Source organism: Geotrypetes seraphini, chromosome 9 (assembly GCF_902459505.1).
Source record: "Geotrypetes seraphini chromosome 9, aGeoSer1.1, whole genome shotgun sequence".
Classification (NCBI taxonomy): domain Eukaryota; kingdom Metazoa; phylum Chordata; class Amphibia; order Gymnophiona; family Dermophiidae; genus Geotrypetes; species Geotrypetes seraphini.
Window position 1 is genome coordinate 138,315,434 of NC_047092.1, and position 13,978 is coordinate 138,329,411.

The 13,978-nt window shown below is 44.1% G+C and overlaps 1 protein-coding gene across 3 annotated transcripts in view; it reads left to right on the plus strand.

The window, feature by feature from the left end:
• The window catches only part of CLSTN2 (calsyntenin 2), a 1,243,607-nt gene that overhangs the window by 276,795 nt on the left and 952,834 nt on the right, over positions 1–13,978 (plus strand). The window lies entirely within an intron of this gene.

Genomic DNA, 13,978 nt, shown 5'->3' on the forward strand with positions numbered 1-13,978 from the left:
TAATCTAGATCAATCAAGAAAACAGTGAAGACGACCTAAAGTGCTGAAGTACATTATTGCTTCAAGAGACTTGACATGTACGTGTTTTTTGGCCTAATGGCTCTTGATGCAGAGTCTAAGGATGAAACAACATAAAAGCATGAGCAAAAGCAATACAACAGTTTAAAAAAACCATAAATTCTATATAAAATATATTATTTCAAAAACTCAAATGCAACTCAAAACAAATGTATATATATATAAGCATAAAAAATAGAACTCATGTCATATAAATATAATTAAAACATAACATACTTGATCTCCAAAGGTATGTGAATATATGAGCATAAAAACGACAGATATATAGTAAAAACATAATTAATTGATCACCTTATATATGAATACCATATTTTCACGTAGATAACACGCACCCGTGTAAAACGCGCACACGGGTATAGCACGCGAAAAACACAAATTTATGTACAAAAATTTTTATATACCGCGCATGCTGCCCGACTCTCCCGTCGCCGCCCGACTCTCCTTTCGCCCGCCCCGACTCTCCTCTGGCCACCCCGACTCTCCTTTCGCCCGCCCCGACTCTCCTCTCCCCCTTGAAGTCCTGTCCCCACCCTAAAAACCTGATGCCTCCCCGCTGTCCGATTCACCCCCCCCCCCCGCAGGACCGCACGTACCCCCACCCCGAAGGACCACTCGCACGAACCCGCACCCCCACCCCGAAGGACTGCTCGCACGCACTCCCACCCGCACCCCCACCCTGAAGGACCGCTCGCACCCCCACAGCCTCCCGACCCCCCCCCCCATCATGTAGAAGCTCCTACCGGTGTCCTACTGCTTCCTCTTGGCGGTCCCGACTCCCCGACACGATCGGGGCAAGAGGGAGCTCAAGCCCTCTTGCCCCAGCCAACCGCGGCACCCCCGACACGATCAGGGCAAGAGGGAGCTCAAGCCCTCTTGCCCCCCCCGACTCCCCGACACGATCGGGGCAAAAGGGAGCCCAAGCCCTCTTGCCCCGCCGACTCCCTAACTCCCCGACAATATCGGGCCAGGAGGGAGCCCAAGTCCTCCTGGCCCTGGCGACACCCCCCCGCTAGTTGTTCGGGCCAGGAGGGAGTCCAAACCCTCCTGGCCACGGCGACCCCCTACCTCCACCCCGCACTACATTACGGGCAGGAGGGATCCCAGGCCCTCCTGCCCTCGACGCAAACCCCTCTCCCCCCAACGACCGCCCCCCCAAGAACCTCCAACCGCCCCCCCCAGCCGACCCGTGACCTCCCTGGCCGACCCCAACGACACCCCCACCCCCCTTCCCCGTACCTTTGTGTAGTTGGCCGGACAGAGGGGAGCCAAACCCGCCTGTCCGGCAGGCAGCCAACAACGGAATGAGGCCGGATTGGCCCATCCGTCCCAAAGCTCCGCCTACTGGTGGTGCCTAAGGCACCTGGGCCAATCAGAATAGGCCCGGGAGCCTTAGATCCCACCTGGGGGTGGGGCCTTGGGCACATGGTCGGGTTGGGCCCATGTGCCTCAGGCCCCGATCCCAGGTGGGACCTAAGGCTCCCGGGCCTATTCTGATTGGCCCAGGTGCCTTAGGCCCCACCAGTAGGCGGAGCTTTGGGACGGATGGGCCAATCCGGCCTCATTCCGTCGTTGGCTGCCTGCCAGACAGGCGAGTTTGACTCCCCTCTGTCCGGCCAACTACACAAAGGTACGGGGAAGGGGGGTGGGGGTCGGCCAGGGGGGTCGCGGGTCGGCTGGGGGGGGCGGTCGGAGGTTCTTGGGGGGGGCGGTCATTGGGGGGAGGGGGATTTGCGTCGAGGGCAGGAGGGCCTGGGTTCCCTCCTGCCCGTAATGTGGGATGGGGGTAGGGGGTTGCCGTGGCCAGGAGGGTTTGGGCTCCCTCCTGGCCTGAACAACTAGCGGGGGGTGGGGTCACCAGGGCCAGGAGGACTTGGGCTCCCTCCTGGCCCTATATTGTCGGGGAGTTGGGGAGTCGGCGGGGCAAGAGGGCTTGGGCTCCCTTTTGCCCCGATCGTGTCGGGGGTGCCGTGGTTGGCTGGGGCAAGAGGGCTTGAGCTCCCTCTTGTCCCAATTGTGTCGGGTGTCGGGACCGCCAAGTGGAAGCAGCAGGACACCGATAGGAGCTTCTATATGATGGGGGGGGTCAGGAGGCTGTGGGGTTGCGGTGGGGGTGCAGGTGCGGGTGGGAGTGCGTGCGAGCGGTCCTTCGGGGTGGGGATGTGGGTACGGGTGCGTGCGAGCGGTCCTTCAGGCTGGGGGTGCGAGCGGTCCTGCGGGGGGGGGGGTGAATCGGATGTCGGGGGGAGAACTATGTAAAAAAAATTTTGTACAATGTGCTCACGCGTATAACGCGCAAGGGTATGCGCGGTATGTAAAAACCACGTATAACGCGCGCGTTATATGCGAGAAAATAAGGTATATATAAGCATAAAGAATAAGACATATAGTAAAAACATAATTGTATACAGAGATTTTAAGCATAACAGTTGATCATCATATATATGTGAATTTATGTTTACTGCATCTACTCTGTACCTTCATTTAAATATGGCAAACAACAGTAATCAAATTACATATGGTAAGAGCGGATAGCGAAGCTGGTTTTAAGAAAGGTTTGGACAAGTTCCTGGAGGAAAAGTCCATAGTCTGTTATTGAGAAAGATATGTGGGGAAGTCACTGCTTGCCCTGTATCGGTAGTATGGAATATTGCTACTCCTTGTGTTTTGGCCATGCACTAGTGACCTGGATTGGCCACCGTGAGAATGGGCTACTGGGCTTGACGGACCATTGGTCTCACCCAATAAGACTATTCTTATGTTCTTAATTATAAAATCAATAAGGATAAACAGGGTAAATCAACCTTGGCAAAACAAACATAATTTGGCTATAAAAGGAAAGAAAGATTTACAATATATTATGAGAAAGAACAAAAGGAAGACAACAAAAGGTAAAGGAAAATAGAAAACCATATTGTCAAGAAAGAAAAGAAAAAGAAAATTATAAAAGTCATGTCAAATGCCATTTTAAAGTAATGAGCCTTTAATTGAAACTTAAAAATTTTCAAAGATTTTTCAGTCCTAAGATATAATGGAAGGGAATTCCACAGAATAGGGACCATTACTGAAAAGCTGTAATCCCTGTAAAAATCCAAGAACATCTGCCTAAAATATGGCACAGTCAGCAAGTGTTGATGAGAGGGACGAAGGTTCATTTGAGGTGAGTAGGGTATAAAATGGCTAGCCAGGAATAAGGAAAAACCTGAAGACTGAATCTGGAAATAGAGTATGTTAAACTTGAAAGGAATTCTATAAGCAATTGGAAGCATATGTTCTGCTTTGAGCAAAGGGGTAATATGATCATATTTAGATCGACAATAAAGCAATCGGAGAGCAGTATTTTGTACAAGCTGAAGTCAACAGAGCTGATATTGAGGAAGGCTAATTAAAAGTGAATTATAATAGTCGAGTTTAGAAAAGACCAAAGAGTGTAAGAGAATCCAGAGTGAAGTACGATTTAACAGTGACCGAACAGAATGAAGTTGGTGAAGTTTTAAGAATGAAGTAGAAACAACTCTAGAGATATGGAATGAAATGATAAGGAGGCATCCAAAGTAACTCCAAGAATTTTAAAGGATGTGGAGTATAACAGAGAAGTACCTTTCATAGTTAAACATGGAAGGTTCAATGGGCATCTAGTGGAGGAAAAAAATCATGGTAAACATTTTTTGGGAATTAATTTTCAGCCTATTCAATGTTAAACAGTTAAACACCTCCTCTAATTTTTGGGAAATTATGGAGAAATCATAAGAGCACTGAGAATTGAATGGTTAAAGAAGCTGAGTTTTATCAGCGTAGATGAAAAAGGTAAATCCAAATGACTGGAGCAATAATGTAAATGATGCAAGGAAAATATTAAAAAGTATGGGCCCAAGAACTGAATCCTGGGGGACACCTAATTGAAGTTGTTGTGAATTTGAAAGAGAGCCAGAATAATAGACATAGTAAGATTGCTCCGGGCCTCCTAAAGCAGCAGCAGCAGCAACTTTGGTGGCCAGCCAGCAGAAGCAGCACTCTGATCAGGTGCTCCTGGCCTACCCTGCTGGGGCCTTCCCTCTGTCATGAAACTGATGACATCACTGTTGACGCAGCAGAGCAAAGCTGTTCTGCCCCCATTTTATGGAGGCATTTATTCTTTCTTGTATAAGAACTAGTATAAGTGTTTATGCTAAGATATATGAGTAAAGTGTGCTCTGTGGATTTAAATCCCCAAAGGGCTTTGCTTCTCCCAGAGTGCTAGGCTGCAACCACACTCCTTCTTGTTCAGTCTGAGAGAAAACAGTTGGCATATTTGTAGACTGCATGGCTGTATGAGAACCTAAGTTTAGCATTGTTCTCCCACTAGGTTTTCACCCTTTATTTCTAACAATCTAACACAACTTAGTTTTATATCTAAGTCTGGAGAACAGTGTTATTTCCACAAGTGTTATGGACACACTTCCAGCTCCCTTTTTGGATAAGGAGAGCTGGTAGAGAATATTTTGTAACACAGTTAAACTGTCTTGAAGTCATCAATTGTGACTATTGCAGCAGGTTTCCAGCACTCACCGTGTCTGTAGCGAGACCTGGAAATGTGCTACAATTATGATGCCAGCCATGGAAGCCTAAGAGAACAACAATTGTGAATGTTTATTTTTTACTTTATGTTATTAAATAAAGTTGCTCAAGAACTTCAGTCTGGCTGATAACACCGAGATTATAAAAGTAAGGGTTAACTGAATAGGAGCCTCTTACAATTGCCAATATAACTCAGAGGAGTCCTTGCTTTCAGTATAAAGCCTGAGGAGATTTCAGAGTGAGGAAATCTACAAAGACTGTACAGTAAAGCTCTAGCTGTATAGTGAGGTATAGTCAGCACAGAAGCCCTGACATGGCAGGCCGTGAACAGCTTGTTCAACATGCTGCTTCTGTCAGCTGGCCCCCATCATTGCTGCTGAAACTTTAGGTGACCCAAAGTGTGTGTGTATGGGGGGGGGGGAGGGGGTCAGTTGGGAGGTGCTGCAGATGGGGGATGGAAGAAAGGGATGAAAAACTGTTGCTCAGGGATAGGAGGAAGGAAAACTGCTGCACAGGAGGAATAGGAAGGATGGAAAGCTTCTGCACATGGGGGTAGAGAGGAGAGGACAGAGGAAGAATTGTTGGACATGGGGTGGAGGAAAAAAAGCGAGAGAAGCAACAGAGGTTCAAAGGGGTAAAGGGCAGAAATCCTGTATATGGTGAAGTGGAGGGAGACATTGAGAAGAGAAAGAAATGTTGGACATAGGGTGGAAGGCAGTAGGGCAGGTGTATGGAGAGGAATAGAGAGATTTGACACCTGGCACAAGGCAGGGTGAGAGAGAGAGAGATGGTAGACAGTGGGAAAAGAAACAGAAATGTTGGATATGGCAGTGGAAGGAAGGGAAGCTACAGAGATGGAAGATGGATGGTGAGCACAGAGAAAAAAGAAAATGTAAAATGAACAGGAGATCCTGGTGAATGAGTTAACAGAAACCAGAGCCTGGGCCCAACATAATTTGAATAATAAAATGATCAGACAACAAAAGGTATAATAAATAATTTTGTTGTCTATTTTGTGATTGCAATATGTCAGATTTGAAATGTGTATCCTGCCAGAGCTGGTGTCAGACAGCAAGTGTGGGCTAGGAGAGAAGAACATAAGATTTGCTGCTGCTGGGTCAGACCAGTGGTCCATTGTGCCCAGCAGTCTGCTCACGCAGCGGCCCTTAGATCAAAGACCAGTACCCTATTTGAGACTAGCATCACCTGCGTATGTTCTTTTTTTTTTATTCTTTATTAATTTTCAAGACTTACAAAAAGTGCAAACAAATATGCATACAGATACAACAATTAACAGCACTTAAAATTAAACAAATATTAAAACAAAATACCCTACACCATCCCCACTCCCATACCCTCCCTCCCTATCTGGATGTGTGTGGAAAATTTAGAAATTCCAGGAATTAAGGATCTTGCCAATTTAATCAACCTTCAGTTTAACAAATGTTTCCAATGGACCCCCATATTTCTTTAAATTGTTTATTGTTTCTCACCTGTTCTGCATTCATTCTCTCATACCTGTAATACAAACACAATGTTTTCCACCAAAAATTAACCTATCATAATTTTTCCATTTCCTAGTTATCATTTGCATAGCAACCCCCGTCATAATCAGAAGAAGTCTACTTTTATATGTGTCAAGTAGATTCTTAGGTCTCAATAGATTTCCAAATAAAACCACATCGTAAGTCAATGGCATAGAGACACCGAGTACCATATTAATTTTCCCCCATATTGATTTCCAAAAATTGAATATCGAGGGACAATAAAACAACATGTGATCCAGTGTCCCTACATCAAGATGACAGTGCCAGCATCTATTAGACTTTGAACTATCCAACTTTTGTAAATGAACTGGGGGGGGGGGGGTCCAAAAAATTATATTAACAAAAAGAACCAGCAGGAACTTATCCAACCTTTTCTTGAATCCCTGAAGGGTGCTTTCCCCTATAACAGCCTCTGGAAGAGTGTTCCAGATTACTACCACTCTCTGGGTAAAGAAGAACTTCCTTACATTTGTACGGAATTATTCCCTTTTAACTTTAGCAAGTGCACTCTGGTTCTCTTCACCTTGGAGAGGGTGAACAATCTTTCTTTCTCTAGTAAGTCAATTCCCTTCAATATCTTGAATGTTTCGATCATGTCCTCTCTCAGTCTCCTCTTTTCAAGGGAGAAGAGGCCTAGTTTCTCTAATCTCTCACTGTACAGCAACTCCTCCAGCCCCTTAACAATTTTAGTCACTCTTCTCTAGACCCTTTCAAATAGTACAATGTCCTTCTTCATGTATGGCGACCAGTTCTAGACGCAGTATTCCAGGTGGAGGCGTACTATGGCCCGGTACAACAGCATGATTACCTTTTCAGATCTGTTTGTGATCCCCTTCTTAATCATTCCTAGCATTCTGTTTGCCCTTTTCGCTGCCGCTGCGCATTGCGCAGACGGTTTCATTGACTTGTCTATATATACTTCCAAGTCTCTTTCCTGGGGGCTCTCTCCGAGTATAGCACTGGACATCCTGTATTCGTGCATATGATTTTTGTTACTGACATGCATCACCTTGCACTTATCCACGTTGAACCTCATTTGCCATTTTGTGGCCCATTCCTCAAGTGTGTTTGTCTCGTTGTAGGTCTTCGCAATCCTTCTGTGTCCTCACTACTCTAAATAACTTTGTATCGTTCTCAAATTTAAACACCTCACTCATTGCACCATTTCTAGGTCGTTTATAAATATGTTGAAGAGCACAGGCCAGAGCACCGAATCCTGCAGCACTCCACTCATGACACTTTTCCAGTCCGAGTATTGTCCATTTATCCCCACTCTCTGTTTCCTATCCGCCAACCAGTTTTTAAACCACATGAGTATATCACCCTTGATTCGGAGTAGACGTTCATGCGGGACCTTGTTATACGCCTTCTGAAAATCTAGATATATGGTGTCAACTGGGTTACCCTTGTCTATCTGTCTATTTACTCCCTCGAAGAAGTGCAGTAAGTTTGTCAAGCGAGATCTTCCTTTGATGAAGCTGTGCTGGCTGGTCCTCATCAGTTTGGTGTCTGTCAAGTTGATCGATGATGCGGTCCTTTATCAGTCCCTCTACCATCTTTCCCAGTACCGAAGTCAGACTAACTGGTCTGTAGTTTCCCGTATCCCCCCTCGAACCTTTCTTGAAGATCGGCGTAACATTCGTCACTTTCTAGTCTTCCGTAATCTTTCCTGATTTGATTGACATATTGGCTATTAGTTGAAGCAGTTCAGCTATAACCCCTTTCAGTTCCTTGATTACCCTTGGGTGCATGCCATCCGGTCCCGAGGATTTATCGTTTTTAAGCCTATCAATCTGTCTGCATACCTCTTCTAGACTGACCATTGACTTTATCAATATCCCATCTTCATTTCCTGTGTATATCCTGTTGGCTTCTGGTATATTGGATATATCCTCTACGGTAAATACAGATGCAAAAAATGTGTTCAGTTTGTCGGCATTGGCTTTGTCCTCCTTTAGTACTCTCTAACAGAGAGAGGAAAAGTCTTTTTTGTTTATTTTGTTTACACCACAGCACAAGCATGGGGTTGGGGAAGGCAAAGGGTGTGTGTGTGTGTGTGTGTGTGTGTGTGTGTGTGTGTGTGTGTGTGTGGAAAGGCTACAAAATAAACCCTCCAGGACGTTTGTAAAAGAAAAATGCTCGATTGGGTGGGAAAAGTGAATCGAATCGAAAAATCAATTCAGTAGGCCAAATCAAATTGAAAAAATTTTCACTGAATCGGTCAGCAATAGTGTCCATAGGTTAGCACCAACTCACTGTAGCAGCAGCAGCAGATGAGACTCCCTGTGGTTTTTCCAAGGCTTATTGAGTAGTGATGACATCACTGCTGGTATGGCACTTACCATCTGGCAGTGTTGAAGTGCTGTGCAGCACTTTAAAAATCAGTGAAAGTGCTTAATTTCATACCAAAAAGCCAATTATGGGCTCCTTTTATGAAGATGCACTAGCGTTTTTAGCGCACGCACAAGATTAGCGCGCGCTATAGCACACGCCCAGCCGAAAAACTATCGCCTGCTTAAAAGGAGGCAGTAGCGGCTAGCATGTGCGGCATTTTAACGCATGCTAAGCGTGCGCTAAAACCGCTAGCGCTCCTTTATAAAAGGAGCCCTATGTGTTTCTAGATCTTTCTCGGTTAGAAGCCATTTTTCTTAATAAATAGCGTCTGAACCTGTCTCTAGGATTTTCTCATTACTGTTTCTTTTCTCCTTGGGGTTTTTTTTTTTTTTCTTAAAGAAATTAAATTCTTATATTTAGTCAACTATGTTTTTGACCTCAAACCCTAATACCACCAGATCCTCCCAGAAATTAAAACTATCCTTCCCCTCGCTAAAAGGCATTTCCCACACAGGAAAGCTAGGGACCTCCCTCCACTTCAAAATCACTGAGCTCTGGAACGACCTTACCTCTCCTCTTCGGAACTTGAGCTCTCTCCAAGTTTTCCGCAAACATCTGAAAACCTGGCTTTTCTCAAAAAATGTAAGTCTCCCTCCAACTTAGGAATCAAGGAAACTCTTATATCTTGCCATCCCAAGTCCTGTAAATTTTCTTCCCACTTCTACCTCTAACCCTCTGTTGTAGTTCCTTCCTATTTCTCCTACTGTAAACCGCGTCGAGCTCTACGAACGTGGAGATGATGCGGTATACAAACCTAAGGATTAGATTAGATTAGATAAAGTTCTTCATGATGGCAAACCTAACCTTTAAACTGCATGTTTTATATATTGGTATTCAATCCCTAGTATGAGTCTAATTAGGATAAAAACATGCATTGAAAAACTTGTACTGTAACTATGGCAAATTGTAACCTGTAACCTGTATATTAGGTATATTTAAACTGTAACCCGTTCTGATTTCTTTGGGGAGAACAGGATAGAAAACAAATTAAATAAATAAACAAATGTGGTCTGTATTGATTTTCTGTTTTCTCTGTAATATCATGTTATATTGTATTGGGTTTTTGATTTAATGTGCATTTTCCTATTATTTTTGGAAAAAAATAAAACAAAGTTTTAAACAAAATCAATGAAAATGAAGACAGAAACCTCTACAACAGGGGTGCCCACACTTTTGTGGGCTTGCGAGCTACTTTTAAAATGACCAAGTCAAAATGATCTACCAACAATAAAATAATTAAAAAAAAAAACCCCACACTATACGCAGAGAAAATGTTAATTATCATTTATATTCTGTTTTTTTTTCCAAAAAGGTCAAGGCAGATGATTTTATGCAATGTCACCTCAGTAACAGCTATACAAAAATAGACAAATATAGCCCTTCCCTTTTTACTAAACTGCAATAGCGTTTTTTAGTGCAGGGAGCTGCGCTGAATGCCCCACGCTTCTCGTGACGCTCATAGGCTCCCTGCGCTAAAAACCACTATTGCGGTTTAGTAAAAGGGGGCCATAGTGCAAAATATAGACAGCAGATAAAAATTCTCAAAACGGACACATTTTGATCACTAAATTTAAAATAAAATCATTTTTCCTACCTTTGTTGTTTGGTGATTTCATGAGTCACTGGTTGCATTTTCTTCTGACTGTGCATCTAATATTCTTCCCTTCTTTCAGCCTCCTGGATGCTTCCTCTCCTCCAGACCACATTCCCTCCCCCAACTTTTTCTTCCTCTCTCCCTGCCCCCTCCCCTTTCTTTCTGTCTCCCTGCCCTCCTTCTTTCTTTCTGTCTGTCTGTCTTTCTGTTTCCCTTTCTTTCTGTCTCCCTGCCCTCCTTTCTTTCTTTCTTTCTGTCTGTCTTTCTGTCTCCCTTTCTTTCTGTCTGTCTTTCTCTCTCCATGCCCCCTTTCTTTCTTTATCTCTGTTTCCCTTCTGTCTTTCTTTCTGTCTCCCTGTCCCCCCTTTCTTTCAGTTTCCCTTCTTTCTGTCTCCATGTCCCCCCTTTCTTTCTTTCTTTCTGTCTCCCTCCCCTCCCCCAAGCCACTGCCATCAGGGAACAGAACCCCGAGCCACCCGCCGCCGAGTTGTAAGCTCTCCCTGCTTCCCTACACGGTAAACAGAAGTGCCAGGCCGACCAGCCTTCCACCCGACGTCAATTCTGACATCAGAGAGGAAGTTCTGGGCCAGCCAGGCAGCGATTGGCTGGCCCGGAAATTCATCTCCGATGTCAGAATTGATGGGGAAAGGGGGAAGGGGGAGCTGGTCGGCCCGGCGCTTCTGTTTACCGTGTCGGGAAGCAGGTAGAATGCAAAGGCAATGCGAGTCTATCACAGAGCCCAGGATGGGCTCCGCGATCAACTGGCATTGCCTTCACGATCTACTGGTCGATCGCGATCGACCTTTTGGGCACCCCTGCTCTACAAGTTTATAAAATTAATGCAGTTTAATATTGGTCAATAACACATCAACTATACAATAAAAGACTCTAAGGGATTACTGCTGTATGTTAATATACCATAGATAGAGATAGCTAATTTCTATTAAGTTGCTCTTATAATGTATGCGATTAGACAAAAAGAGAATACTATGCTACATGATTCCTTTACTTTGATTTTCTGTCATTTTTTTATTTTCAATTTTTATTTATTTTTAGCATTTATATACCACTTATAGCCTAAGTGGTATACTGTACAATCAGGTACTCAAGCATTTTTCTCTGTCTGTCCTGGCAGGCTCACACTCTATCTAATGTACCTGAGGCAATGGGGGATTAGGTGACTTGCCCAGGGTCACAAGGAGCAGCAAGGGATTTCAACCCACAACCTCAGGGTGCTGAGATTGTAGCTCTAACCAATGTGCCACACTCTCCCCAGTAGTATTTTTAAATACAAAAATGATATTGTATCTTTTAGAATAAATTGCCTTGCTAAATACTTCAGTATTCTGTGTATAAATATATAACAAAAAAAGAAAAACCTGATCTTCACTGTACATTAGATACTTAGTCATGCAAGAGAGGATTTTGCTACCCTTTTGATAAATGAGGACTATGACGGATTTGCATGAAGGGCTTAGCAGTGGTTTCCAAGAGTTTGCAAAAGAGAATAGTAGTTTATCTCTCTGCACACTCACATTAGACTCTGTTCTGCTTAGACAGTCTGTAAGCATGTTTGCCAGCATCACAAATAGAATGCCTATAGCTTTATTATGCGCATGAAAATGAGTACCAAATAACTTTTTAAAGACAAAACATCGGGCTGTGGAGAAGGTACGAGAGTAAGGTCATACACTATCATGGCTTAGCTCCTGTGGAGAGGAAATATATTGGAAAGAACTAGATTTGACTAATCTTACTCAACTTTTTTAGTTTAATGTTTCCCATCTAACATGGGAAATATTCACTGCTTGCAATATTAGGAGCAAAATCATAGTCCCTTTGATCTTATACTGCTTTTATACTGATTTTATAAAGCATTTTCCACACATAAAGTACGTTTTACAAGCCAAAAATGACTTATAAAATTGTTCATTGGTTATACAGTATATTCCTCTAAAGTACTTTTTTAAGACTATGGGTTTCTTTTACATAGCCGCGGTAGCAATTCCAGGTGCGGCAAATGTGACAAAGCCTATAAGAATCAAATGCCTCACAGGAATCACTACTGTGGCTTTGTAAAAGGAGCCCTATATATAGGCATTCTGAGGGGTGAAAGCTGTGATATATGCAGCTATTTTATAAAACTCACATGTACAGGCATAGATATATATACATTTATGCAAGAATATTTTGCGCTACTGTGGCTGGTTCTGGGTGCCTGTTTTATATAGTCACATAGGTATCTGTGTTTTTATAAAATGGCTAGTTTTTAAAATTTTCTTATGGGGCCGGATTCTATAAACAGCGCTGTCGTCATCAGCCACTTAAAAAAACATTTGTCAATAGCATGTCATGCAATGGCGCTGTTTATAGAATTGCAGCTTCGTGAAAGGTAGGTGCCAAAAATGTAGGCCAGAGTTTTAAAGGCCTACATTTATGGCACCTACCTTTCACAGAGAGCTCAAAACAGTTTACATGGAGGGGCATTTGAGGCTGGATGTTTTGGACAAGCAGAAAAAATTCCAGATGTCTATCTTTCATTTTTGAAAATGACCTATGTATAAGTTTTGGTCCTTAGGTCGTCTACCTTTTTTGGCCATTTTCAAAAATAAAAATGTCCTCATGAAAAACCCAAGTTTTGTAGACGTACCCATCTACCTTGTCTGATTGCGGCAGAGGAATCCTCATCAGGTGAGCCGGTTTCGGGGATTCTTGCCGGCTCAGCTGATGGGAATTCCCCCTGCCAGGATCAGCTGAGATGCAGAACCCTATACCCCTCCCTGACATCCCCACCATCCCTCTGGCATCTCCGGATCCCCCGCATTCCCCCACATCCCCATCCTTTGCTGGACCATCCCCAGACTCTCATTACCTGCTGATGAAAGATCCACAGGAGGGAACCCAACTCCTTCCTGCCTGCAGGGCCGCTTTCTGCGAATGATGGGCCTTCGCCCTCCCAAAGCCTCCTCTCTTCTTCCGGATGAGCTCCAGCTGCGTCTGGAGGGCCTAAAGCATGCATGGATATGTTTGACATCATCCATGAATGCTCAGAGGCCCTCTACATGCTGTCAGAACTTGTCGGGGCTTTCCAAAATCTGGACAAATGCTGGATTTTGGAGAGTCTGTCTGGGAGCCCAGATAGTCCTCTAAAAAGAGGACATCTCCGGGTTTCCCCAGACGTCTGGTAACCCTAAATAAGAGTGCATATACTTCACATACTGCTTGAATGTGTTTAAAATAATCAGTGCTGTGAATTTTCTGCAGCTTGTGAGTTTTGCAGTTCCTAATTTAGTTTAGTTTGCAGTCCCTATTGTTTAGAGGTGTGACTGTTGACCAATCCTATCTGTACCTGCACAGAGAGAGGAAAGTCAGCAGAAGTGCAGAGAGGGTGTGCAGACTTGCTTGCTCCCGGAGATGGTTGGATACCCAGCTTATGGATCCCAGCATTTTCTGGAGCCAGGTAAGGAAATCCAGCCTTGGTGCTTGAATTTCTGAAGGGGGAGGGCTAGTTGAAAGTAGCCCTACCTCCAGAAGAGATTTAAGGGCTGGAAGAAGGCAGCAAATTTGTCTCATGGCAATCCCCACCATTTGATCAGAATCTATCCAGCATAGAGGATTCTCATACCAGAGCTTATAAATTATGAACTGCATAACTGAAGCTGTAAGGTGAAAGACTGTTTATAGTTAATCAAGCAGTGTTGGTTCACTCTTCACATCTAATGGAAGAGTAAAGTTGGAGTTTGGATAATTTATATCCTGGGGTGATGTATCTTATTTGAAGGAATGCAAGGAGTGTCTGGTGCATGCTTGC